At 53.1% G+C, this 25961-nt stretch overlaps 1 protein-coding gene across 22 annotated transcripts in view; it reads left to right on the top strand.

Moving 5' to 3' along the window:
- The window catches only part of DENND2B (DENN domain containing 2B), a 143065-nt gene that overhangs the window by 9743 nt on the left and 107361 nt on the right, over positions 1–25961 (top strand). For 6 of the 22 annotated variants that reach the window (XM_084974784.1, XM_084974792.1, XM_084974813.1 and 3 more), the window contains exon 2: positions 29–120. The exons of 15 other annotated variants lie outside the window; for them this stretch is intronic. The gene's annotated coding sequence lies outside the window, so the exon portion shown is untranslated. Of the gene's footprint in view, positions 1–28; positions 121–1471; positions 1658–25961 lie in introns of all 22 variants that reach the window. One more of the 22 variants, XM_084974788.1, reaches the window with a different exon arrangement.

The following is a 25961-nucleotide window of genomic DNA, read 5'->3' on the forward strand; positions in this document are numbered from 1 at the left end:
CAAGTCGTGGTCTGTCTTTTCTCCCCAGTGAAGGCGACACGAGAGGCAGCGTGGAACACGGATTGGAGTCGAGCAAGAAACTGGAGCCTCGGAGGATTACAGGCCCTCGTAGCAACCGAGGTATTAGTGTGGTGAGGGGCCTAGTAGCATTTCAGCCTGTTTTCTGGTTTGGGAAATGGGGACGTTTGAAGATGACAGAAGACTCTTTGGTAAAGTAGGTGTCTCCAGGTTTCTAAGAGAGGCGGGAGTAAGAAGCCCGAAGAACGGCTCTTCCCCTCGTTCTGTATGTGGCCATAAATGACAGTTTAGCATCTAAGTGGTAGTTCCTCTTAAGGAAGCCGGGCCAGCTTAGGAAAGCAGGGATAGGAGAAAACCCCGCAGAGGAGAAACGCTGATGAGGATGCGAGGGCTGAAGGGGCAGCTTCCGAGGGGGCCGAGCGGGTCAGGCACCCGGCAACCCCACCCTCCACCTGCTTCTCTTTTTAGGACGCAAGAAGCTGATGGAGCTAAGACCTGGCTCTCGGGCCCACAAAGGCTTTGGGGTGGCTTGTGCTGAAGGCCAGGCCCCGGCATGGAGTCCACATCACTTCTCAGCCAGAGCTGTAGGGAGTAGAGGGATACAGTCCTTCCAGGCCAGGGAATTGGCACGGGCTGGGATGCTTTAACAGCTTCTCCGTCTTCGGGAACCTTTTTCCATCTCGAAGGGAAAACTTTAAAAGTCAGCAAGACAGGGAGAACACAGACCTTCAAATAATGGCTCACACCGGGTCGAAGACTTTGCGTTGAGAGAACGTCCTGGCGCATTTAAATTCAGCAGGTGCTTAATGAGCAGGACCTGTTCCCCGCCCGAGTGTTGTGGTCACACTGTTAGCATTCGAGTGCATTAACATTTGATGCCACTCTGCACTAAGGTCTGAAAGCCCCTAAGGTCGCACGGCTCAGTGCACAAGCCCTCGTTCCGAGGTTCACCGAAGCGGGGTTCCCTTGTTGAGGGTTTGCCGCGTGACGGGCAATCTGCTGGAGGCTCAGGCAGGTTTGAGGAGCGTGAGAACCGAGGCGGTCCTCAGCTGGGTGACTGGGATTTTCCCCGAACATCTGGCGGCTCCCAGTTTGCTGGGATTCCCGGCCAAAGGCGAGTGTGGGCCTCGCGGTGTAAGCCCTGCATTTGTTCTGCCCACAGCGGCCCCCTCCCCCCTCCCCCCTGTCCCGGGGCCGACTTTAAATTGCAGAGAGATGAAAATTGGCTTCTTTGCATTACCTTTGGGAAGGACAGCTTTCCTGATGAAAGCTTTAAGTTTGAAATCTCAGGAAGAGCCTTCTCCAAGGGGTCTTTTTTCTTTCTTTGGAAAGTTGCTTTGCCTGCCCTGTGATACAGGGCACGTGGGGCTCAGTATTTCTCAGGCTCTTCCCCTCTGCCTGCTTTGCTGGCTCTTTGGGGATGCTGGCAGGGGCATGTGTCTTGTTTTCTTAGAATGAGCGACACGAAGTAGAGGGCGGCAGTCCTGCTGAATTTTCCCATCACTTGGGGGGCAGCCGCTCAGAGCAGAGGACGGAGGCAGAAGAGGGTGTTTCATTGACCCTTCGCATTGCCGTCTGGAGTGAGGTCGTCTTTCCCTCTTGTGCTTGGCATCTGGAACCAGCTTGTACACGGTTTGAGGTTTGCTTGCTTCATGTCTGTGGGCTCCTTTAATAGAAAACTACGGAATATAAAATTATCTTTACCTTCAACTTTAAACTGGTGCCTTTGAAAACATACTGTCGTGCATTGTAGTACATTATAAAAACTTTAAAGCTTCACTTTCCCAACACCTGGATGTCACCACTGTCTGGTGCACCCTCTTCTAGAACTTTCTCTAAGCTTCTGTGGACATATTTGTAGTCTCCTTTTTTTTTTTGGGGGGGGTCTTTCTGTCTTTTTCTAGTGCCACACCCACGGCATATGGAGGCTCCCAGGCTAGGGGTCGAATCGGAGCTGAAGCTGCGATTACACTACACCACAGCCACAGCAACGTGGGATCCGAGCCGCCTCTGCAACCTACACCACAGCTCACGGCAAGGCCAGATCCTTAACCCACAGAGCAAGGCCAGGGATTGAACCCGCAACCTCATGGTTCCTAGTCAGATTCGTTAACCACTGAGCCACAACAGGAACTCCTCCTTTTTTTTCTTTTTAAACCAAAACAAGATCATAGTCTCCATGCTATATTTCATTCTGCTTTTTAAAAATGATCTCCTTTTGCTGTTCAGTGAATTTGCTTTAACTAACACCCAGACCGTGTCTCAGCTCCCCACTGACCCCCAAGTATCCTGTCGTTTTTCCATACCGACATTGCACGTTACCCCACGTTAAATGTGGTTTTATGTCCCCTGAACTTCTTTTAATCTAGTCCAGTGAGTCCTTTTGTCAGATATTATCTAGTTGAAGAATTATGTATGCTCAATAGATTCCTTTGATTGAGTACTGACTCTGTGACCTGCGCATCAAATGTCTCCTCACTTAAGCCTTATGATGGCACGAAGAAGCGTGTTGTGTGCTCTCTTCCTGTGAGATGTCAGGTCTCCCCAGGGCCTCACTGTTTATGTCAGAGGCCACATCGCCTGTGTCTCAGTGGTCCCCTTAAGAGCATGAGCTCTTGAGCAGATGGCCTGGGGTCACATTCTGTTGCCTCTTATTTTGTCTGATGCCGGGCGGGTCATTTATCTTCGCGGTGCCTCAGTCTCCTGGTCTGTGAGATGCCCTGGGAACAGTGCCTACCTCCTAAGGTTCCTGCGAGGGGCAGTCAGTTCCTGCGTGTGAAGTGCTCAGAAGACGAGCTGGCACGTGGTCGGTGTGTCTCATGAGTGTCGCTGGACAGCCAGGCGCCCCTCGAACCCCAGACCCTCCCTCGCCGGGGTCAGCCTGGCCTGCTGCCCTCCGCCCTCCGGCCTGTCCGGCTCCTTTGCAGAGTCACCTGGATTCCTCCCCCTTTCTCGGTCGCCGTGCTCCGGCAGCCTCGCCCGTCCCATTTCCCCAAGGCCTCCTGCTGTCTTGCTGCCTCCAGCCCGTTTAGAGTCCTGACCGTCGTTTTCCTGGAAGGCGGCTTGCATGTCTCGGAATGTTCCTCAGTCAGTCTCCCAGGCTTCTCCCAAGAGCGCGTTCCCAATACAGTTCCCGTTCTGCCTTGCTCAGGACTCTTTCCTTTTACGACACGCAGCCAAGTGTGCACATAGGAAGCGTGGAACTTCATGGACTCGAGCGTGGGCTGTGTCTGCCATGTGACTCTGCCCCTCAGATCACGATGTGAGCGTCTCCAGCAGCCCACAGGGTGCCTTTTCTTTGCCTGGGTGGTTTCTGGGTCCTCGCCCTAACCTCTCTCCCATTTGTGTGTCCCTTTTGGGGGGCTACGCCTGCGGCATGTGGAAGTTCCTGGGCCAGGGATCGAACCCATCCCACAGCAGCGACTTGGCCCACTGCAGTGACAACGCTAGATCCTTAATCCACTGTGCCACAAGGGAGCTCCTCTCTTGCCTTTTCTGATCTTCCTATAAGTGAATCGCAAAAGCTTTTTATTGAATCTTCTTTGGTGGGGTGATCCCAACTCATCTAGCAGCTCATTGAAAAATCTTTGTCGTCTGGCTTTTGCTTCCCTTCACGCCTGGCCCCTCCCGGCCTGAGAGGCGCGTAAGTTTCCGACTCAGGCTTTGTTCGCTTGCGGTTTTTGCACTTGCTCTTCTCTTGGCTTCTGACTCCATTCCCTGGCAAGTTCATCCTTCCAAACTCATCTCCAGACAGAGTCTAGCCCTGCCGTGTGCTTTGGAGGCATGATTGTTACACGTAGTTACTTCTTTACATGTCTTTCTCTGTTCAGCACTTTCAAGAGCCCATGGATGGGGCAGGAACCCTATTTATCTGAGTTTTGTACAAGTAATTCATATTCTTTCCAGAAAAATTAGAAAACAAAGACTAAAAAAATCACCCCTAATCCCACCATACAGAGATGACCCTTGTATACTTTTCATGCCAGAATTTGTACCAACACTGTGACGTAAATGAACGAACAGTCGCGAAATGTAAGTACCCACTTCAACGTTGTTTACATTTGGTTTCCTACCTGTTGTTTCTGTTCTGAAAACACCGTGATAACGTGCTGCCGCGTGTGTGGTTTTGGAGGATACGTTCATAGCCATGAACGGGTAGGTGAGGAGAGGAACGTGCTCGAAGGATTTGAGGCATTTAGCTCAGCTGCCCTCCAGAAAGTCCTTAAGGTGGGTACACTTGCCCAGGGCGAGTGCGCGCCTGGTTTTAGCCGTTCCTGCCTAACGAAGAGGATGATGGTAGCATCTGCAAATCCGATGAGGTGAAGGTGGTGTTGCATTGTTGTCTTATTGGGCGTTTGTGTGCTGGCTCCTGAGGCTGAATATTTCCTCACGTGTTTAATGCCGTTTAATTTATACTTCTTTTGTAATTTACATGTTCATGGTTTTACATTTTATTCTTATTGATTTTGCCACCTCAAAATGATTTGATGGGAGTTCCTGTTGTGACTCAGTGGTTAACGAATCCGACTAGGAGCCATGAGGTTTCGGGTTCAATCCCTGGCCTTGCTCGGTGGGTTAAGGATCCGGCCTTGCCGTGAGCTGTGGTGTAGGTCGCAGAGGCGGCTTGGATCCCGCAGTGTTGCTGTGGCTCTGGCGTAGGCCGGCGGCTACAGCTCTGATTCAACCCCTAGCCTGGGAACCTCCATATGCTGTGGGAGCGGCCCCAGAAATGGCAAAAAGACAATAAATAAATAAAATAAAATGATTTGATGTAGTGAAGATTCTTGGTCTTTTAACAAAACTTTTTACCTGTAGTGTCATTTCTTAGAAGGATCTTCCTTTAGCAAGATTAGTAAATATTCATTATATATTCTCCTAACTTGTTTATGCTGTTATGTTTTGCATTTTAAGATTGACTCAACCCGGAATTTGCTCTGTTGTGAAATAGTAATGATAGCTACCATTCTCGGGTGCAGGTCGTGTGCCAGGCGCTGATTCCCGGCGCCTGCTTCTGTTGGAGACTCATTTAGTGCTTTGGGCAACCCTGTGATGTGGGCATTGTTGTTTTCCCTGTTGGAGTCACTGCGAATGGACTAAAGGTTGTCCAGCTAGTAAGTGGCAAAAATAGAATTCAAGTTCAGGTGGTTGAATCCCAGAGCCCCTGCCCTTAACGACTCTGCTGTTTTTGCCCACAAGGATTGTCTTACTGTTACTTGTTGAGGAAACCATTCTTTCCCCACTGCTTTGAAAATGCCAGTTTTAATCATATGCTAAATTCATAGGTGTATTTAGGTGTGTCTCTAGACTTTTGTTCCCGGAACGGTCCTGGTGATGATGCGACACTGTTTTAATCTGCGTAGCTTAAAGACGGTATGCGCCTCCTCTTTGTGTCCTCAGTGCCTCGCAGTGGCTGTCACCTCGTAGATGTTTTAATGAATATTTGCACAACGATGTAATCCTTGTAGGCTCATGGATAGAATTCAGAGGGCCTGTGACTTGGGTAGGAAGAATTACGTCACTTTCCCCGACCACTGATTGAAATTTAGTATTTCTTTTAATTATGAGTATAGGCGGGAGTTCCCACTGTGGGGCAGTGTGTTAAGAATCTGACTGCAGCGCTCGGGTTGCCGTGGAGATGTGCATTTGATCCCTGACCCAGTGCAGTGGGTTAAGGATCCGGTGTTGCTGCAGCCACAATGAAGGTTGCAGTTGCGGCTTGGATTCGATCCTTGGCCTGGGAACTTCTGCATGCTGCAAGAGCAGCCAAACACACACACACATGCACAGACACACACAGACACACAAAACCCCTCATCACATTTAACCAATTAGCAATAATTCCTTTATATCATCTGTTACTCAGGCCATGTTCGGATGGCCTCTATTGTCCAAAGATGTCTCTTAAACGGGATGTGTGCGTGGGCACCTGTGCAATGCCGCCAGAGTGCCCACTGGTTTGCCCTGCCTCTTCTGTAGATGCCGGTGACACTGTAGATCCCCGCTCACGTGTCTTCGAGTTCCGACACTTCCGCTCTCCTTCTCTGTCGCTTCTTACTTTTGTTACCGTTTTACTGATGGCTTATTCCTGACGGCTGTTCTTTCCCGATTTAACATTTTGGTTATCTTTTTAATAAGCAATTGTTGATTTGGGGTATTGGATCTTATTTTTTAAACTTAAAGACTTAAGTCTCATTTAAAGTTATTCTTTGAGGTGTATTTCGAACTGAGATATGTGAGGGGTAAATTTCTTAATTGCTTTTCATTTTCAGAAGGAGTCATCTCACCTTGTTAAAAAATTTGAGGTAAAATACTTTCTCAGAGGGTTTTTTTTCTTTTTTCTTTCTCTTTCAGGCCACAGGTACAGCATATGGAAGTTCCCAGGCCAGGGGTCAGATTGGAGCTGCAGCTGCCGGCCTGCACCCCAGCAGTGCTGGTTCTGAGGTCTGTGACCTGCACCACTGCTCATGGCAATGGCAGATCCTTAACCCACTGAGCAAGGCCAGGGATCGAACCTGCGTCCCCATTGATAGCAGTCAGGTTTGTAACCTGCTGAACCACATTGGGAATTCCTGTCTGAGTTTTTTTAATGGCGCTCTGGGCTTTAATTGTATCCTTTGCAAAACTGGAAGGAATTCAAATTTGGATCTTCTCTATATGCCGTTTTTCTCTTTTCTTTCATGTTTGAAAACGTGATGGAGTTCCCGTTGTGGCTCAGTGGTTAACGAATCTGACTAGGAACCACGAGGCTGTGGGTTCGATCCCTGGCCTCTCTCCGTGGGTTAAGGAATTCAAATTTGGATCTTCTCTATATGCCGTTTTCTCTTTTCTTTCATGTTTGAAAACGTGATGGAGTTCCCGTTGTGGCTCAGTGGTTAATGAATCCGACTAGGAACCACGAGGCTGTGGGTTCAATCCCTGGCCTCTCTCCGTGGGTTAAGGAATTCAAATTTGGATCTTCTCTATATGCCGTTTTCTCTTTTCTTTCATGTTTGAAAACGTGATGGAGTTCCCGTTGTGGCTCAGTGGTTAACGAATCCGACTAGGAACCATGAGGCTGTGGGTTCAATCCCTGGTCTCTCTCTGTGGGTTAAGGATCTGGCGTTGCCCTGAGCTGTGGTGTAGGTCGTAGGCGAGGCTTGGATCCCGCATTGCTGTGGCTGTGATGAGGCCGGCAGCTACAGCTCCAGTTCGACCCCTAGCCCAGGAACCTCCATGTGCTTCAGGCACGGCCCTAAAAAAACCAAAAAAAAAAAAAAGGCGGCGGGGGAGACTATCATAATGTTAGTTTCTGGCTCTTAATTGTCTTTAAGATTCCCTAAGTCTTTTGTTTTTGGACTATGCTCTTTTGACATTTCTGAACAGTTTGCTTTTATTACGCTTTTAATCATAGATTTGAGGCCATTTGTTCAAAGACTTGTGTTGTTTGCTGGCTGGGTCTCTGAGCCGCGTCTCTTCACATGACCGTCGTTTTGTGCATATTCTTTGAATTTCTCTATTTCTTTCGTTAAAAAGATCTCTGTATGATATCTTTCTCTGATTAGCTTTCTCTGTAGCATCACTTCTGTTTTTATTACATTTATCTATTCATTGATTTTGTGCAGACCTTATGATTCCACTGTTTGCTTTGCAACCTGTGCTTATGTAGTTATGTCTGTTTCAGCCACTCTGAGGAGTTGATTGATTGTTTATTGTGGGGAAGGCATTCATTGAAAGGAATTGGCTTTGTTCTTCTTTCTACAATAAGATTTTTTTCTTGGACCGCATACATCTTTTTCTTATTTGTTCATTCTTGTACGTTTAGTTGCTAATCTTCCTTCCATGGTTGCAGACTGTTTCGCTTGTGCTGTGTTTACTGAGATTTTTGAGAAGTCTTTCAATATAGAAGTTTCGTTTCAGGCTCATTATAAAGGTTGAGGAATTGGAGGAATTGAGCCCTTTTTTTTTGCAGTGTGAAACTAATTAATGGCCACATTTGAATTACAGACCCCTCATTTTGGAAAATTACTTTGTGTGAGAGAAATGAAACTCTAAGCTCCCCTTTCATCTTTGTTAAGATTAACTTGAAGGAAGAGCCCCTCCTAGTAGGAGACAGCCTTTCTAGGGACGTCATTGGCACCCGAGAGACGCGGAATCTGTCCTGTTTCTGGGGTGCCGGCCGATGGGCGCCGAGGCCGCCGGGCCTGTGCGTGTGCAGCTGCGCCCAAGACGCCCCTTTCTCGGTCACTCTTCCCTCTCGTGCCAGAAGGAGGGCATAGCGCCTCTCGTCCCGAATCTGCTGTCTGTGTGCACACCTCCCCGTTGGCTAACAAAGGAATGGTTAGAAATACTTTTAAGAAAATGAACGACGCCGAGTAACAAATCCTTTTACAAATCAGATGGATATTCGTTTTTACTTTCAAGAGAACTGGAAGAATTGTCAGTTGGTAGATTTACAAATATTTTTCGATGATAGGTCACTGTGTAATTTTGGGATTTAGTTCAAGGTTCAAAGGCTGACTGATACTTGACGCAACAAAAATTTCCCTCATTCCCATCCTAGTTATTTATGTGAACAAAATGTCTTGACACTTGTAACTATAAAAACGGAAAATTAATGCATTTACAGTAAAATTTCGGAGTTCCCCTTGTGGTTCAGCAGTAACAAATCTGACTAGGATCCGTGAGGATGCGGGTTCAATCCCTGGCCTCACTCAGTGGGTTAAGGATCCAGTGTTGCTGGGAGGTGGGGTGTAGGCTCAGATCTGGCGTTGCTGTGGCTGTGGTGTAGGCTGGCCACTATAGCTCCGATTTGACCCCTAGCCTGGGAACTTCCATATGCCATGGGTGCGGCCCTAAAAAGACAATAAAATAAATAATAGAAACTTACTTTTTATGGTTAATAATATTTATATTTAATAATACAAATTCGTAATATTTTTGATCAATTGCATATTAACAATAAATGTAATGAAACCCCAATCCAGAGAAGAAAATTTTGTGTAACTTTAGAGTTTACTGTCATAGGAAAATTTTAAAAATTATATTTGTGTATAATAACATTGCAGAGAAATATCATAGGTTTATCAGTAAAACACTTTAAAGCATAAATACTAGAGAAAATTCTAAAGAGGAATTAAAAATGGTAAGTGTACAAGGAGAAAAACAAATAGTATAAAATTTCATGTTTTTGGGCCTGACATGGCTCAGTAGTTGATGAACTTGACTAGTATCCATGAGGATAGGGGTTCGATCCCTGGCCTTGATCAGTGGGTTAAGGATCTGGCATTGCCGTGAGCTGTGGTGTAGGTTGCAGATGAGGCTCGGATCCCGCGTTGCTGTGGCTGTGGTGTAGGCCGGCGGCTGTAGCTCCGATTCAACCCCTAGCCTGGGAACCACCATATGCCGAAGGTGTGGCCCTAAAAAGACCAAAAAAAAAAAAAAAAAAAAATCAGGTTCTTTTAAATGAATGAGGATGGATTTTATTTTTACTTTTGCATCACCACACATGGGAGTTCCTGGGCTGGGGTTGAATCTCAGCTGCAGCTGTGGCAGTGCTGGGTCCTTTAACCCAGTGCTCTGGGCGCCTCGGCAGCAGCCAGGGCTGCTGCAGCTGGATTCCTAACCCCCTGCACCACGGCAGGAGCTCCAGTGGTGATGGATTCTAAGGCACTGTGGTGTTTAGTTTTCACTGAATTCATTTACCAGAGTAATGCAGTTTTATTTTCAGATGTCAATATGTATAAATGCCAATGTTTGCAGTATGCCAGACTGTTGTCTATGATGCAGGAATGTAAATGTGAATTTAAATATATGGAGGGAGAACTTGTTCCGTAAAATTCGCTTAGGACGCACATGGAAAGTGAACCGTTACAATGGAGCGTGATCCCAGGGCAGGGCAGGATTCAGAGGCAGCGCGGCAGAGGAAGCCCCGGGGCAGAGCCAGTGAGCAGGGGAGTGCCGGGGGAGCCGAGTCCAGGGACTTCGGAGCTGGCTGGCAGCACAGAGGGAAGGGCATTCGAGGAAGAGGGAACAGTGTGTGCAAAAGGCCTGGGGGCATAAGAGGTCATGGAGACCTGGGGGCGGTGGCAGGAGTGCCGTGAGGCGGACGGCGACGGACGCCAACCTGACAGTCGACCCCCCGGCCTGGACAGCGGAGGCGACTGGGTGGGGGTCTCTCGAGGGGGTCCTGCCGGGGCCCGCAGGAGGTGGCGAGCCGCTCCTTCCTGGCCCTGTCTTGCGGTGGCTGATCCTCCTCTTTGGCACGCGGAGGCCTCATGTCCATTTGGCTGCGGGAGGGACGTGAGGCCCGGGGCCTCGTCCTCTCACAGCTTCTCTCGTAGTCACCAGGGCAGCTCGGGGCGAGCTGGCCAGTCCCGGGGCCTGGCATCCACCCTGGCTGCAGGCTTGGATGAGGCCCTCAGCCTGGCATTTAAAAGGGTAGCTTCGGAGTTCCTGTCGTGGTGCAGTGGTTAAGGAATCCGACTAGGAACCATGAGGTTGCGGGTTCGGTCCCTGCCCTTGCTCAGCGGGTTAATGATTCGGCGTTGCCATGAGCTGTGGTGTAGGTTGCAGACGCGGCTCGGATCCCGAGTTGCTGTGGCTCTGGCGTAGGCTGGTGGCTGCAGCTGCGATTCGACCCCTAGCCTGGGAACCTCCATATGCCGCGGGAGCGGCCCAAGAAATAGCAAAAAGACAAATAAATAAATAAATAAAAGGGTAGCTTCAATATTGGAATGAAAAATTGAGCTCCTTGGCCAGTAAACAATTGTTTTTTTCTAATTTGTGAGTGTGTTTACATGAAAAACTTAGAAAATTCTGCAGATTCAATCCAAGTTAACATTTTCACTTCCCGAATAACCCTTGTTAGAAGGAATTTCGCTGCGTAAAACTCGCGGGGCAGCAAATCGAGCACGAGCCGTCCCTCTGCTGGCCCGTCGGGTGCTGGGCGTTCTCGGGCTTTCATGGACAGGCTTCCCTTAATCGGGACCCAAACAGGAGCGCCGGAAGACGAGACTGTATGTCGTCTTGAAAAACACGATGACCGTTTTTAGTTGCCTGTTTGGAGCATGTGCTCAGCAGAGTTCCGGAGGCCTGATGCCTGGCGGACCGAGCCGACTCCAAGAGGAAACCGGCCGAGGGCCGGGTCCCTGCCACCCAAACATGAGGTGCGGGACGAGCCGTTTTCCACATTGTCATATTTTCCGGGGTGACGCTAAGAGTCCTGCCCTCAGCCCTGAGCCGCCTCATCATTCCTGCTTCCAGGCTCTCGGGCAGACGAGGGACACTGATAGCGTGAACGGTTCCCCGGGGCCTTTGCCAGCAGAGCCCGGAACGGAGCCCAGGGCTGCGCCAGGACGCGGCCGGCGGCAAAGTCGAGAAGGCCGCACGCACGGCGGTGCTGCGGGAAGAGGTGTGCGCGGCCTCGTCGTTTCCAGCAAATCTGTTTTCAAAAACACCTCTGAAGAGCCCAGCGCCTGGGGGGCAGCAGGAGGGGCGTCGTCAGGGAGTCAGGGCGGGAGGGGCTGCGCAGCGGTCACGGCTCCCCGCTTTCCTCGGTTCCCCTGGAGCAGGCGGACATCGCGGCTCGGAAAGATCAAGTGACTGTCCCCCGATCCCGCGTCGGAACCCACGTGCGTTTGATTCCAGAACCCTTTCTGCTGCCTCGCGTTGCTTCCTGGTGCTCAGATCCCCGGTCAGGAGCGATCTTCTGGCTTGAATGAGGGAGCTCGTGGCCTCCAGCCCCGGCTCCGAAAAACCCGAGGCCGCTTTGTTTGGAGGCATCGGAGGAGAGGAGTGACGCTGATGCGGGGACACTGAGGACGGACTCCAGGAAGATTCTTCAGCTGCCTCTGTTCCCCGCAGAGGGATTTTACGCTCAGGCGTCGGGGCCTTGGCCGTGGTTTGAAAGAAACGGCTCCTGACTTCATTTGCCACCAGCTATTTCTGTTGCGGCAGAGGGGAAATGACCCGCACACGGCAGGATGTTGCTTTTCATGAGACACAGCTCGGGGTTGGTTGGTTGTTTTTGAGGCCAACATAGAATTCCTAGATTTTAAGATTTTCCCCGGGAAAAGAGGCCCGAAACATACGAAAACCTAACACCCATCACCGTCCATACCATATACGAAAGGACATTTGAAAAGCAGAATGATAAATTAAAAATAATAAAGAACAGCTCTTTCTGAGAAAAGCATCTTATTCTCATCTTTTACGAAGGGAATTTAGATTCGAAACATTTTGGATCAAGACTTAGCACATGCAGTTCATTCTTTGTCAGTTTGGGAATTTCTCTTCGACAGCACAGGACCTTGCCTGTCTCTCTCATTTCTCGCTTTATCGCCGTTACTGTTGACCGTGCCTTTCGCCAGGTGTGTTCATGAAAACAGCAGTCTGTGTACTTCACGCAGGACGGGATATTCTGGTCAGTGGAGAGAAGGGGTGAGTTGTTCAGCAGTTCGTTCTGTTGCCAGGCCGAGGAGACTGCAGGAGTCGCAGCTCTGGTGTCTGACGGATGAGGCCTCCAGGAAGGGTGCTGCCAGGCCTGCCTGCCACTGGCTTGAGTGCCGGGCGAGGGCAAGGGCTGCACAGGTAGAAGCGGACTTGAGAGGGATGCTGAGGATGACGCGGCCTTCATCGTGGCTGAGCTAGTGTTTAAGAGAACCGCTCCTCTGAAGGGTCACCCTGTTTGGTTCTCCAAGATGATCTCAAGGAGAGGCGCAGGCAGAGGCCCCCTGTCTTCTCAGGGCAGCTGCTTATTGCATCCACGCCGAAGAGGCGGGCGTGCAGCCCGTGGCCGCGGTGCCCAGACTGGGAGGGGTCCTGCTGCTCTGCGTGGTGGTTTTCTTCTGGGAGCGCTGGGCAAACTGCCTTTTCCTCGGAGCGATGCCATCCCAGCCTTACCTTCCGCTTGCTCTCTGTGCCGGGAGTCTTCGTGAGCCCTGAGTGCCTGAGAACTTAGCCTGGGAGGACTCCCCCGTGCCCTGCCCGCCGCTCCGGTCCTGTCCAGGGAACCCCTGCCTCTTGCGTTTCCAGGCCTTGCTGGGGAAGGGTGTGTGCTGGCCCCTCCGAGGCGGGCAGGCTGGCTCCCCGTGTCTGTTTAGAGTAGTTGGTCCTTTCTGCCTTTGGTTGCAGAAGAGGCCTGGGGCGGGGGCGGGGGGGGGGTTCTCCCTGTAGCCATGGAGCTCAGTCCTCCTTTCGTCTGCTTTTTTTCTCAATTTTTCCACATGAGGAGGAGCACCCCCCAAAAAATCCACTTTCTTTGGCTTAACTTCTTGTTGCATAGACTTTGCCTAGTGAGGGACTCAGGTCCCAGCCAGCAGGGAACCTGCCTCTGGCTGCGCGGTGACGGCGGGCCTGGGTCCTGGCCTCTAGGAAGGGAACATCTTCCAGGCAGGGCGGCACTGCTTCTGGAGCTTGTGGACCTCCCGTGATGCTGAATTTCTTGGATCTTTTGCTTTTTTTTTTTTTGGCCACATGCGAGGCCAGGGATTGAATCTGAGCCTCCGCTGCCACCTGCACTGCAGCTGCGGCAGCGCTGGATCCTTCAACCCACCGCATGGGGCCGGGATGGATCCCGCACCTCCACAGCGACCTGAGCAGCTGAAGTCAGGTTCTTAACCCACCGTGCCCCAGTGGGAACTCCTCTTAGTTCTCTGGAGCGTGTGTCTTGGCGCCTCAAGTGGAATGTAAATCTGCTGAGGTTAAGAAGCTCTGGGGTCTTTGTTCCTCTTTGCACCAGTGGCTGAGTTTGCTGTGAGGCTGCCTCACTTGCTCCCAGTCTGCTGACCTCACTGTGCGCTCCCCGCTAGAGAAAAGCCTTTTGCCCCCACCCCCCCCGGGGTGGGGGTGGGGTGGGGGGCAGGCCGGGGCGCAGGGCCTGCCCAGACCTCCTCCTCCTTTTGTGGGCCTCTCCCTTTTCTTTGACACAATCCTGGGATCGTCTCTGCCCTTTGAAGCCTGTTCTTAAAGGCCCCTCAAAAGCTCAGTGGACTTTCCTTGGGGGTAGTAACTCTCTGTCCGCAGCTTACGCACTCTTGGGAGGGTTTCTCTCTTGGGTAATTCAAATCGGTTTTTCTGTTTGTCTGCGGTGGTTTTTGTTTTTTTAAGCCAGTGGGGCTAGTCTGTGCAGTGACTTCTTCAGTTCCCCAGCCTTTTTTTTCCCCCTGCATTTGAAAGAGCCTTGTGGGAGTCCCTTGAGCTCCCTTCCAGTTCTGCTAATGATGCTCGAGGGAGGGTCTCTGCCTCCAGCCTGTGGCCCCGCCCCCGGGTTCCTAGGCGCCCCCATTGCGCTTGCGTAGATTGCTGCCTGCGTGACCTGAAACTCTGATCCCTCTTCTTCCAGCTTCTGTTGGGTCAGTTCTTAGATGACAGTCTGTTTACAGTCACATTTAGCTCTAGAATCCTATTTTTAAACCTCAGGATTAAAGAGAAAATCTGTTTCTTTTGCCCAGCTTGTCCTCTGTCAAGACTGCGTCTCTCCTCTTGGTCACTGCTTCGCCGCCTCGGCCGCGGATGGCCCTGGTTGGCCCTGGTGTCCCCGTGTTCTGGGCCCGCCTGACTCCCACAGTCTGTCTTCCCCTCCGGCGTAGATCACAGAGGAACTATTTGGTCAGTCTCTGCCAAACATTCCGGCCGTGTTGTTTTGCTTAAGAAGACATGCAGATAAACTGTTTTGAGTTCTTGGTCTTGGCGCTCCGGGGCAGACGTTCCTCCTGTAACGGAGGTCTTGTGGTCAGTTGGAAAGAGCGCTGGACTAGAGTTTGGAGAATTGGACTCTCGTCCCTGCTGTGCTCCTCATTTGCGGTGTGATCTTGCGCAAGGCTCGTATCTATGTCCCAATTTCCTTTTGCCAAAAGGGACCTTGTGATAAAGAAGACAGGAATCTCTGGATGTGAGATGGGGACCCAGAGAGTGCGTCTGGGGGGGGGTCACAGAGTACACAGGTTCTCCTGGGGTGCTGTGGGTTGAGGATCTGACACTGTCACTGCAGCGGCCTGGCTCACTGCTGTGGCGTGGGTTCAATCCCTGGCCCAGGAACTTACATATGCCGTGGGCGCAGCCCCAAAAATTAGAGTGGACAGTGTGGAGGCAGAGAACCGGGACCCTGAGTATCCTTAGTGGGACCAGAGGGAAACTCAGATCCAAAGAGATAAAATTAATGTCACTTCATAGTCACTTCGAAAAAGTATAAGCTGTGTTAACAAGTTCTGTGACAGGACCAGGAGATAGCTGCCTTGTCCACCGCCGGGCTCGCTCCGGGGCCACACCTGTTTGCTGTCCCCCTTGGGAGGTGGGAAGCTTGGCCGTCTGCGGTTCCGTTCCAGAATCCTGCCTCCCACCGTCCACCTCCTTCATAAACCCAGGAATACTTGAAACGCAGCCCAGATGTTCACCTGGCTTTGATTTCCCCGTCTTGGACGTGGTAGTTTCCAGAAACCGTAAGCGTTGGCTGACACGTCCAGCCTCTGCGTTTGTTGACAGCCCTGCTGTGTGTGGCCGCGTGCCCGTTCTTGTGCCCGAAGGTGGTGTGACTCAGGGGGGTGTGACGGGGATCCTGCCCCCAGCAGCTGGGAGCTGCAGGTAGACGGAAGCCCTGAGAGATGCCCACCGGTGATTGTGAGAGGCAGCTCTGGGAAGGAGAACAAAGGCCGTTTAACGTCTTCCCGTGTAAACCACAGCCCCCCACACATCCTCAGACAGGCAGAGCCACACGTCTCCCCATCCCGCCCTGGCCGCTCCGAAGTGGCTGGATTTCATCAGATTTGCCTCCGTGATACTTCCTTCCAGTGGCAGGTTTGCGTTCGTTTCCTCCGGTGCAGATTTGGAGGAAGATTGGCAACCTCTTTTGCTGCCCTGTCATCCTCGGTCAGGCATAGTCAGCAGAAACCTTGGCACTTGAGCTTGGCAGAGGGTGGCCTGTCTCTCTGGGGTCGGTGAGCAAGACCCGCCCTCGCTCCAGCTCCGCCGGCGCGGGAGCCTGTCTGCTGAGACCTGCTGCGGGAGGTCATGGGACGGACTCGAACGGCCTGGGAGGAGCTCCCCGCTGGACTGTGTATTCTCTTGCCTGGGCCTCTGCCCTTGAGCAGCTCCGAGTCCTCGGGCCCTGCGACAGACGCCACAGTGCTAGATTCTTTTTTTTTCTTTTTTGTGCTTGATACGCTCTGGCTCCATCCTGATCCTCCGTCCCCAGGGAGGGTCCATCTCCTTTCCTGGAGCTGCTTGGAGCTGGGTGACATGGACCCTGGGGCAGCCCCTCTTCTTTAGGGAGCTGGGGAGTCCAGTCCAGCCAGCTCCCAGCGCGGGCGGTCACCCTGGGCTCTGTAGACGTGCCTGGTGTGAATATGCCAGGGTCCCTGGGCGACACGGTGGTTTGCCTCTGGGCCTGATGTGGGCCGTGAGCCCGCATTTCCTTCTACCCCGCTTGTCCGTAAACCCGGCAGTGGCTGCCCCGCAGCGCCTGACAGAGCCCCCCTGCCTCCCCAGCTCCAGAAGCTCAGGAAGCCTCTTTCCACCAGGCCTCCCGCGTGTCGGGGCGCGTACAGCTCCCCGTCAAGTGTGGGTTTTTCAAATCCTGCTCCCACCCTCTAACCTCCTCTCCATTCTCGTTCTCTCCTGCCTGTTCTGCTGCGTTACCCCCCTGTCCCTGTCCCTCTCTGGCTGTGGACTGAAAGCCGCTAGGTCACAGCTAATAAGCGTGACACCAGGAACACGCTTTCCTTGGAAAGGGACACGTGTGGGGGAGATGAGATGGTGGGGAAACGCGTGCTGTGGCCCCGGCCTGCAGGACGCCGTCTGAGTCCTCAAAACCGCCCACCTTTCCGTTAACTGTGGGCCCTTCTTCCAGGACCACAATTTGGGGATATGTAAAACTACCTAGTTTTGTATCTCTTATGTTTTGTTTAATTGCAAGGATTTACTTACACGGGCACTTTCTCGTGTCCTCACTGCGTAGAGGTGGCTTCTTCGCCGTGTTGTCCCGTCATGACCCTGTCTGGCATCCAGCTACCGCATCTAATGCTGTTTCTTTGGGAAAGTGTCGTCGGCTTATCAAAGTGACCGACCGACTGAGGAGTGTTGGCCCTCTGACCGGCCGATGCTGCTGAGGAAGGGCCAGTCCCTTCCTGTCACGTGGGGTGGAGGGGGGTGCTCCCCACAGATGCCTGTTGCTGCACTGGGTGAGCGGGGTCCTTGCCTGACCTGAGGCTCTGAGCTGGGCGGCGAGGTCCCTGCCCAGCCCAGCTCCCCCCTCTCTCTCTCTGGCTGTCGCTTCAGGAAATACTTGAGCTTAAAGCCCAGGAAGTCCCCCTCTTGGAAAATCAGGACCCAGTTAGGACAGGACCACAGTCTTTAAACACGTCTTCAGTGGAGTTAACTGAATTCTCTCCTCCTGTTTTGAGTAGGAAACAATACATTCTTACTGTGACACTGTCAGGTCCTGAATGGAAAGCTTCTAGTTTGAATCTGGATCTGTTTCCAGTGGGATAAATCTGCTGCCAGTTCATGCAAACCGGTGGTGGCCCTGTGCTCCGTGTGTAAACTGTAACGTCTCCTTGTGGAATGAACAGTTCAGGAGAATGGAACAAATTGTGGAATAAAATTCCACACTCTACCGGGTTCCAAGTGTCTGAGGATTTCCTGTCCGCGTGGGAAAGTTTATCCAGCCGTTTGGCCGGGGCGGTATTTGTCATCCAGTTCTAAAGAAGCATGTCCGTAGCTGATTGCTCTTTCTCTGTCTTTCTGTCTGTGGTGCCCGGAGACGGTCTGAGCGCATCTTTGGTCTCATGCTTTGCAGAAAGCGGTGCGCTTGTTAATTAAGGTGTGGCGGTGTGGCCTGTGCCAGGGCAGGGCGAGACCCATGGTTTTATAAGGAGCAGCCTTGCACCTTTGTCTCCGTACCAGGCTGTAAGTTACCTGACGGCAGGGGTTTTTGTGGGGTTTTTTTTGCTTTTTAGGGCCGCACCCGCGGCATGTGGAGGTTCCCAGGCTAGGGGTCCAAGCGGAGCTGTTGCCGCTGGCCTGCGCCACAGCTGCAGCCACGCCAGATCCTCAACCCGCTGAGCGAGGCCATGGATCGAACGCGCGTCCTCATGGATCCTACTCGGCTTTGTTAACCACCGATCTACAAAGGGAGTTCCCCGACTGCAGTTTTGAGGTGAGGATGGGCCAGATCCCATTGGCTGGAGGCAGGCGTGTGGCTTCTGGAGCCATGACATCAGCTGGGTGACTGTCTGGGCGGGGGGACTCCAGGCGCTCAGCCTCCGTCCTGCATGGGGCGGGGTCCTGTTGGCAGCCTGGGCCTTTGCTTAGAAAAGCCTGCGTCTGACTCTTGCCTCCTGCCGGCCTCATGGGGACCTGGACTTGGAAAGAGGGTCTTGGAACCGTGGCTGTGGGAACAGAGCTTTGAGGAATGAGCAGACGTGTGCACCTCTGTGGGTCTGTGTGCTTTTGTGCTAATGCTGACAGCTGATGAGGGGTTCCAAGCCGACGCCGAAGGGAGAAGGGAAGGGCACGCGTCGTCTGAGTTTGGGGATCTGTAGGAGCAGGTGCCCTTTCCCTGGAAGGGAAGGCAGCTTACGAGTCCACTCATTTTTAATTAAAATTACTGGATGATTTTCGCTGACACGGTGAATGGGGACGCTTACTGCCCCACAGGAAAGCATGTTCATGAAGCTTCCTGTGCTTATTCTGGAGCAGAGCCTCCCGAGACTGGAGACTCCCCTCTGCAGGGAAGCGCTTCCTCTCTGCTCAGCCCTAGGTGGGGGCTCCTGGGGAAGCCCGCAGGTCACAGCAGGGACGGAAGAAGCTTCGTGTCCTCCGGGTCACGGCAGAGAGCGGTGCTGGGGGCACCGGAGCCCACGAAGCCATCTGCTCACCAGCTTTGCTTTCCTGCCAGATGTTGGACACTGGCTCTGGTTCCACCTCCTCCCCCAAGATGTGGAAAAAATCTGATGCTTCGGCATGGAAGGCAGATGATAAAGCCCCAGAAAAGCTTGACCGAGAGGTCCCGACACCCCACCCAGACCCGCCATGGGTTTCTCCGGAGCCGTCTGTCGTCGAGGGTCTCGCGAAGATGTGCTCACGTTGAGGGGCCCGCTGCCCGGGAGGCCATCTGGGGCCCACCCGGCTGCTGTCCTCGGGCGTCTTCCCACCACTGTCCCTTCTCTTGTTCCGGACGTTCCGACATGAAGAACCTCTCGATCGCTGAGCCGCCAGGGTCCTTGGCCGAGGCTCCTTCCTCCCTCCGGGCCCCGCGGGCTGTGCTCGGCGCGTGCCGTCCTTCTCATCGGGCGCTTCTGGGAAGCCGTCCGCGTTCCCTGCCCGGAGCTCCCTGCCTTGGGGGCCTCTGTGGTGTAGGTGCTGAGACAGCCCCGGAGACCAGCCCCTGGAGACACCCCGCAGTCTGAATGCACAGCTGCCCTCTCTTGCGTTCCTGGACTCAGGAGCTAGCTGTTGGTGGGGTGCCGTGGTAGGGAGTCTCTTAAGGCCTTCCCTGACTTGTGAACCTGTCTCCTTGCCTCTGCGGAAGCTCAGCGCTCAGCTCCCTGGCGTGTTTCTTCGGTCCCGAGGCGGGGGCAGCAGAGGGCTTTGGTGAGGAGGGAACTGAGAGGCCGGTGGAGCCCCCGTCTTCTGGGTGTCTCTCCCGTCTGGCACGTTGACACTCGGGGTGGTGGCAGGATGTGTGGGTAACCCTTGGCAGAGATGCTCGGCCGGAGTCCCCGCCTCCAGGCGGCTGCCTCCCTGGGGATGAGAAGCGTTCCTGCAGCTTCCGGGCCTCGCTGGCCTGGCTGGTCGAGGTGCCTGGGCCCTGGCAGGTCCCAGGGCCTCATTTCATGGTTGCCCGGCCTCTTTGGGGCGCGACAACAGATGGGGCTTAATTTGAAGCAGACCTGTCGCAGGGGTCCGATCTGACACGTGTGTCACCAAATTCCTGCTCGTCTCAGCTCTTCTCTCTTCTGCGTTGCTCCCGTGCCTTCAGCGGCCTGCCTGCCGCTCTCACTGTGATCGGACCGCTCGGGATTCAGAGCGGAGCGGGCAGGACGGCCCAGGCTAACGCAGTGTTGTAGGGAGGGCTGCCCCGACGGGCCGGGCTCATCCTGAGGGAAGAGCTTGCTTTGAACGTGTGACGGAGGGGCCCTTCCGCCCCAGGAAGGGCGCGTGGCGGTCGGGAGGAGAAGGTGGGAAGGGGCTTCGCGAGTCGGGGCCACATTGACCCCCCCCACTCCTGGCCGCACGCTTGACACACGTCCTGTGACGGGTCAAGGCCGAGGTCTTGTTCAGCCATCAGACAGGTAACAGGAGCAGCTGAATTTTTCAGGGTAACCGCCGTTAGGGTCCAGATATTATGTGAAACTTGGCTTCTCACCGAGGGAATGGAGCGTCTGTTGGGAGAGGCAGCGTTTGCTCAGCGGGGGATGTGGGAGGCCTTACCTGGCTTTGGTCACCAGCCGTGTGTGTGTGTGTGTGTGTGTGTGTGTGTGTGTGTGTGTGTGTGTGTGTGTACACAAAGGTTCAGCATGAGGAGAGCTGTGTCTTAAAACGATAGGAGGAGGCGTTTGAAAGTTGGGCCGACTTGATAGGAGCAGAGGAGGGCGAGCTTCGGTTGCGGGGAACCGCAGGAACGGGGAGAGGGTGCGGCCCCCGGGTCCCTGCGCCCTCCCGCCCCGGGACCGGCAGGTCTGAACTCTGCGGGCTCTGCCCTGTGCCCGGAGCTGGGAGTGAGGCGGTGGAAGGGACTGTGTGGAGCTCTCCACGGAAGGAAGTAGGTGATTTTGCTGAGGGCAGAGGTGGGCAGGAGGGCAGCCCTCTAGAGTCTGGGTTATATCCGCCACAGAACAGAGAGGGGGGCGTCCTGGAGGATATTCCCGAGGCACCTCGGCGGAACCCGGACGCGGGATCGAGGGGATGCGTGGGCGCCGGCCTTTCTGCCCCGGGAGAGCTGGACGTTACTGGCATCTTAGGGTTGTGAAGCACTTTTCCAAGCGCGTTTTCAGGAAGTTTCTCAGTTACCCCGCTCTTAGAGTCCGTCTTATCTGGCTCTGTTTTCCAGATGAGGAGACGCGAGCCAAGGAAGGAGAGGGGCTAGTCCCCGTTCGCACCGCAGCTGGCGGTGGAGCGGATGTCCCGTCTCGGCCTTCTGCCCCCTGGGGAGTTTCAGTTTTAGTTATTGATTTATTTAAATGATTTTTATTTTTTCCATTATAGTTGGTTTAGAGTGTTCTGTCAATTTTCTACTGTATAGCAAAGTGACCCAGTCATATATATATGAATCTATCTATGTATATATCTTCTTTTTCTCACATTATCCTCCATCATGTTCCATCACAGGTGACTAGACACAGTTCTCTGTGCTCTACTGCAGGACCTCATTGCTTATCCATCCAAATGCAATAGTTTGCACCTATTAACCCCAAACTCCCAGTCCCTCCCATTCCTTCCCCCTTGGTAACCACAAGTCTGTTTTCCAAGTCCATGGATTTCTTGTCTGTGGAAAGGGTTCATTTGTGCTGTATATTAGGTTCCAGATATAAGTGATAGCATATGGTATTTGTCTTTCTCTTTCTGACAGACTTTGCTTAGTATGAGAGTCTCTAGTTCCTCCATGTTGCTGCAAATGGCGTTATTTTGTTCTTTTTTATGGCTGAGTAGTATTCCATTGTGTATCTGTAGCACACCCTCTTAATGCATTCATCTGTCCATGGACATTTAGGTTGTTTCCGTGTCTTGGCTCTTGTGAATAGTGCTGCAGTGAACATATGGGTGCATGTGTCTTTTTCAAGGAACCTTTTGTCCAGATAGAGGCCCAGCAGTGCAATTGCTGGGTCATACCGTAGTTTTGTATTTAGTTTTCTGAGGTACCCTCATCCTGTTTTCCACAGTGGTGGTACCAACATACATTCCCACCAACAGTGCGGGAGGGTTCCCTTTTCTCCACACCCCCTCCAGGGGAGCGTTCAGACAGAGTGCCGCGGAGAAAGGGTTGGGGGGTGGCAGAGAGCGGTCTGGTCTAGTCGGGGGACATTGGGTGATTACCAGTCTCTGAGCTGCCTGACGCTCCCTCAGAAGCGTCTGCTGAATCCGCGGTTCTGGTACCAGGCATCTTGCTGAGAACCCCTGGATGGGGAAGGTGGATTCCGCGGTGCTTCTAGTTCTGAGATTCTTAAGAGTGCACAGAGTATCGAGCTGGTTTCCCCTGTGAGAATCTCTAGAGCGAATTGAGTGCCCGTGATTCCCCCGCTTGTGCGCTGACCGGGACCTCGCTGCTGAGGTTACACGCCTCCGCTGTTAGTGGCTCTGGCCGACAGTGGAACTCGCTCTCTGCAGAGGTGCACGGATGGCCTTGATTGTGTCAGCCACTCCCCTTCCCACTTCCCTTAAAATGCACACGAGTGCGCCCCCCCCCCACGTGCAGCACACACGCACGCACACCCGGGCGCACACACGCGCGCACTCCAGTCCCCCCCGGCTCTCCCTGCTGTCCTTTTTATTTTTTCTCCTTACTCTTCTCGTCTGTCCCGCTTCCCCATCTCTGTCCTCTCCGCTCTCGTCTGTCCTGTTGTCTAAGTAACTTCCTGTGCGGAGCGGCTTCCCGTCTCGGTGAAACTCAGGCCCGACAGCCGCAGAGCACCTTGGAATATTCCGTTTCGTCTGTTCCTGGACGTGGTGGCTGGTGCTCCGTGGCCCCAGCCGGGGTCTGGGAGTCAGTCTGGCTGCAGCCTCCGCTCCGGGCCGTCCCCTGCGCCTTGACCCGCCTGCTGGTGTCCTTGTCCCCCGCATCGGGCGGGGAGGAGCCGAGAGAGCTCACGGAGCCGAGCAGCACCTTCACGGTCCTCTGAAGCCTCGAGACGCAACTTGGCGTCCCCGCCTTTGCCTCTCACAGCTGCCTCTGGGTCTCGGACCCTCTGGGATGGGCGGGCGGCCGTGCTGGGAGAAATGCGGGGCCTGGAGAGGGGGCTGACCTCGGCCGCGGCCGCTCCCTGGGGCGCAGGACACACGCCGCCTTTTCCCGGTGGCTCTTCCTGGGTACACGTCCCTTCTCGGCTCCGGCAGCCTCGTCCTTGGAAGCGGGTGACCGTGCGTCACTGACGGCAGAGCTCATCTGCGTCGGGGACGAGTGGCTGCCGCCTTTGGTCACCTCGAGGACTCCCAGCCGGCGGCTCCCTTTGCTTGCTCGGGTTTGAGGCGAGCCACGTCTCCCAGTTGCAGCCCCTGGGCTCACCCTCACCCCCTTCCCTTCCTCGAAACCTCCGCCGGCTTCTGCTCTGTGTTCATCTCCAAGCGAATGATGTTTACAAGCACCTCTTTCCAAACCAAAATCAAACTCGTTCAGTCTGTTGCACATGACTCTGGAACACACCCAGAGCGTGTAATCATGGCACGGATTAGAAACTTCTAGCAGTTCCCGTTGTGGATCAGCGGCAATGAACCCGACTAGGGTCCATGAGGACGAGGTTCGACCCCTGGCCTCGCTCAGTGGGCTAAGGATCCAGCGTTGCCATGAGCTGTGGGGTAGGTCACAGACGCGGCTCAGATCCCGAGTTGGCCGTGGCTGTGGTGCAGGCCGGCAGCTGCAGCTCCGATTCGACCCCGAGGCTGGGAACCTCCATATGCTGCACATGCGGCCCAAGAAAAAACCAAAAAAAAAAAAGGAAGGTTTCCTGAGTTTCTCACCAGAGCTTGGATGGTCTCCCTATCCTTGTGGAGAAAAGAGAGAATGGTTAAAAAAAAAAAAACCCAGCTTCTTCCACTGTGGACTCGGCGTTCACTTAGTGTGACACTCTTCCGAAGACCAGGGCCACCTTCCACGTTCCGAGGATGAGAACCCGGGTTCGAGGGCCCACCGCTGCTCTTTCCTTCCGACTCTCTCGTCCTCAGAAGCCTGTGGTCCCGTTGCGGGAGACAGGCGGGTCTGTGTCCCTGCCAGGCTGGCGGGGGCTGACCTGCTGCCCTCCTGCTGTGTGGCGTTTCAGCCACCACAGTCAAAGCCGGTCGGGGAACAGCCCGGCAGAGAAGGTTCAAGACCCACAAGCATGCACTCGGAGAGTTAACAGTATCCCTTTGTCATTCTGCCCGTGGTGAACCTCGGTGTGGGGGCCTGTTTGGATTCCTGGGTTTCTCAGCAGAGCTTGGAGGATGGTCAGAGCCCCGAACGAGAGGGTCTGGCGTGAGCAGCGGGAGTGACAAAGGGCAGGGCAGGCAGGGCGCAGCGGTCTCTTCTTAGTGTGGGCTTCCTTTTTTAAAATGAACCAGTTTTTATTATAGTTGGTTTACAAGCTCGGTCAGTGTCTGCCCCGTGAGCCTTCTCAGCTCACGTAGCCCCGGTTCCAGACTTGACTCCTGGGCAGCGCGACCGTTTTCCGTCTTCTTGCCCCCAGGTCGCCTTCGGAGCCGCGTGACCCAGACGCGTCACTTCTCGGTGTGGCCCCGCCCCCCGACGTCATTTCCTTCATTCTTTTCAGCACACCTGCCTGTGACACTATGAGGACAGCTTTTGCCCCTGGGTCTGCAAGTCTAGCTTGTGTCCTGTGGGTACACGGTTGGTTTAGTAAGAATGGACCCAAGTGAGACGTGGCCCTCATTTTTCTGGGCTCCGTTTTCAGTCAGTAAACTCAACCGCGTTGACTCGTAGTGAACCGGTCCTCAGGTCTCTTTCACTTAAACCATTTTCATCTTGTTGTCATGCAGCTTTTTTCTAAACTTCAGTGTAAAATGATATCTTTTGTCCTTTTAACATTTCATCTTGTTACACTTAACCTATGGTTCTAGTTTACGGAGGCCTTTTTTGGAACTATCTCTAATACATCAATTTTCCCTCCTGATTAACTTGTTATGTGCATTTTTGGTAGGTGTGCCTTTCCCAGGTCATTGATGAGAAGGGTGCCTAGGCCAGGGTCTAGGACAGATGCGACTGTCCAGCCTTCTAGGAGTTCCAGAGCCCTCCTTTCCAGATGATGGGAAATCCGTTTTGCCATCCACCTGGACCCAGCTGTCCTGAGTTACAGATCATGCAGCTGCCAGTGCGTTTCCACTTCATCCATGAGATCAAGAGATTTTTTCTAATGTCCAGATAAATCCTGTCCCAGCAGTCTTTGCTATGTGTGTGTGCATATGTATGTGTTTATTTCTGTGATGCGTAATAGCTACCCTATATGTGTCGTGAATATGTGTGCACATTGTTTTTGAAACCCCAGACTCTTATTTAGAGGCCACTTGCTTTGCTGTCTCTTGTTGAGTGTTTAGCCTGTGTCATCTCCTTTACTCTCTACTGTAATTCTATGTTAACTTTATTGAAGTAGTGCCTTTTTTTGCATGACTTCACTGAATCTCCAGTGATCAGTGCTTCCTGCTCTATGTCCTCACTGCTTTTCATGTTTCATACAGTCTGTTCTGGAATTCTGCCTATGATACTGCCTATTTCGTAAGTACTTACCAAGGGTGTTCCTGTGGTGGCTTAGCGGTTAACAAACCTGACTAGTAGCCATGAGGACGTGGATTCGATCCCTGGCCTTGCTCAGTGGGTCAAGGATCTGGCATTCCTAGGAACTGTGGTTTAGGCCGCAGACATGGCTCGGATCCGGCATTCCTGTGGCTGTGGTGTAGGCCGGCAGCTGTAGCTCCAGTTTGACACCTCGCCTGGGAAGCTCCGTGTGCTGTGGGTGCGGCCCTAAAAAGACAGAAGACAAATAAATAACTAAATACTTACTGAGCATTTGCTGTGCGTAAGAAAACATTGCATTACAGCCTGTTGGATATTCAAAGATGAGTAAGAAATGGTCTCTTTGCTTGGAAGAGCGTATATGTGCTTAAAAATGTGAAGGAATAAACGATGGCTTCGTGGAAGGGAAAAAGAAAAGCAACAACACAGCGAAAAAGAGTCCTGATTGTGGCTGAACCCTGAGGCTGGGCCACCTACCGTGTTCTGAATGGAAGTCTTTAGGAGCCAGGTTCTAACATGTTAGAAACTCTTC

The sequence above is a fragment of the Sus scrofa genome, chromosome 9 (genome assembly GCF_054392235.1).
Source record: "Sus scrofa isolate SSC_HxYL_T2T_F1_AM1 chromosome 9, Sscrofa_HxYL_maternal_Yorkshire_Landrace_v2.0, whole genome shotgun sequence".
Taxonomy (NCBI): domain Eukaryota; kingdom Metazoa; phylum Chordata; class Mammalia; order Artiodactyla; family Suidae; genus Sus; species Sus scrofa.